The sequence below is a fragment of the Octopus bimaculoides genome, chromosome 25, assembly GCF_046866305.1.
Source record: "Octopus bimaculoides isolate indiv1 chromosome 25, ASM4686630v1, whole genome shotgun sequence".
Taxonomy (NCBI): domain Eukaryota; kingdom Metazoa; phylum Mollusca; class Cephalopoda; order Octopoda; family Octopodidae; genus Octopus; species Octopus bimaculoides.
Window position 1 is genome coordinate 12,686,859 of NC_142952.1, and position 2,228 is coordinate 12,689,086.

General features: G+C 33.2%; 1 protein-coding gene across 1 annotated transcript in view; it reads left to right on the forward strand.

Annotated features, from left to right (window-relative positions):
* The first annotated feature begins 556 nt into the window (after positions 1-556).
* LOC106880226 (alpha-1,6-mannosylglycoprotein 6-beta-N-acetylglucosaminyltransferase A) overlaps positions 557-2,228 on the forward strand; it is a 50,130-nt gene continuing 48,458 nt past the window's right edge. The window contains exon 1 of the mRNA XM_089342256.1: positions 557-666. The gene's annotated coding sequence lies outside the window, so the exon portion shown is untranslated. The remainder of the gene's footprint in view (positions 667-2,228) is intronic.

The window sequence follows — 2,228 nt, forward strand, 5'->3', positions numbered from 1 at the left end:
CTAAGGTAAGTTCTTATGCTATATTGGTAACGGTGGCTACATCCTCTGGGAAAATTATTATATATATATATATATATATATATATATATATATATATATATATATATATATATACATATAGAGAAGTTTTTGATTTAGTTTGGATTCTTTGCAATCAAATTTAATGGCAAAGAATTCAAATTTGATCACAAAGTATCCAAAAGTGTCCTGGTTTCCCACAGTGCCAACAATTTATTCCAACCATCTCTTGTTCTTTCTTCTACAAAAATAGCTTTCTCTTTTATGTCCGACCTTCACGTACTTGCCTCTTCCTTGTTTTGAATCCGGAACTGTAGTCTACCTGGAACCCAGAACTATATGGTTGGGAAGCAAGCTTTTTACCATACAGCCACACCTGTGCCTATGTGTTTCTTTGTTTTTGTTCTTGTTTTGTTTTACGGTTACCAATAGCAGAACTCAGATTAATCATGTCTCAAAATGATGTTAAAACCAATCTTTGAAGTAGTTTCATTGAGTTTTGTCTGAATTGTTTTTTTTAATCTTGCTTGTTAGATAGAAAAAGAGTATTTATCAATGGACTGTGCAGTATGATATAACCACAGGCTCACCCCAACCACTGCATGCACCCAAACTTCCATTCCGTTTTTAATTAATTTAAATTCAACAGTTGTTTCTTGACAGCAGTTTATCGTTAAGCTAATTATTCTTTCTGGATGTAATCAGTATTCATCAAAATTTCTCCATTTGCAACATTATATTAATATCCCCCCTCCCCCTCCCCCCTATATTGTACATAGTTGTCAGAGAATGTATGTCATTAACTGTTATGTGTGTGTTTGTTTGGAGAGGCAAAAACAAGGTGGTCCAGTTTTCGAGAAAGTTTTAAGCAAGACAAGAACACTAACAAACACCAGCTGTCATGTACGTTACTTGTCAGGAAGCTTTTAATCAACATTGTAAGCGTTAAGTGCAGCTTAAAGTCAACTATATTTGCCTGGTGTTGTTACAAGGTTGATGTAAAGAGCAGCAGCGTTGTTTTCACAAAACTTTGAAGAGTTAGGTAGAATCAGCCAAATTAGGAGAGACAAGAAGTTACAATCTGTAGTTTTGTGTCTGACAGTAAAGAAAGTGGTCTGAAGGAAATATATTTGAAGTGAAGTATCAGCACTGGTGTAGTAGCTGTGTGGCAAGAAGCTTGCTTTCCAACCACATGGTTCTGGGTTCAGTCCCACTGTTTGCCACCTTGGGCAAGTGTCTTCTACTATAACCTTGGGCTGACCAAAGCCTTCTGAACAGATTTAGTAGACAGAAACTGAAAGAAGTCTATATATACATACATACATACATATATATATATATATATATATATATATATATATATATATATATATGTATATATAGGCGTAGGAGTGGCTGTGTGGTAAGTAGCTTGCTTACCAACCACATGGTCCCGGGTTCAGTCCCACTGGGTGGCATCTTGGGCAAGTGTCTTCTACTATAGCCTCGGGCCGACCAAAGCCTTGTGAGTGGATTTGGTAGACGGAAACTGAAAGAAGCCCGTCGTATATATGTATATATATATATGTATGTATGTATGTGTTTGTGTGTCTGTGTTTGTCCCCCCAACATCGCTTGACAACCGATGCTGGTGTGTTTATGTCCCAGTAACTTAGCGGTTCGGCAAAAGAGACCGATAGAATAAGTACTAGGCTTCTAAAAGAATAAGTCCTGAGGTCGATTTGCTCGACTAAAGGCGGTGCTCCAGCATGGCTGCAGTTAAAAGACTGAAACAAGTAAAAGAGTAAAAGAGTATATATACATACATATATATATATATATATATATATATATATATATATATATATACATACATATATATATATGGGAGAATATACAAAAAATAACAACAGACGAGGACAGGTGGTGTAAATAACAAAAGTGTATATTAGTATGACGCTCGGGAATACGGAAAGTCTTTGACGTTTCGAGCTACGCTCTTCAACAGAAAGAATACGGAGACAAGGAGAAAAACACGGAGATATATATATATATATATATATATATATATACATATATATATATATATACATATATATATATATATATATATATATATATATATATATATATATATATATATATATATATATATATATATATATATATATATATATACATATATATATATATATATATATACATATATATATATATATATATATATATAT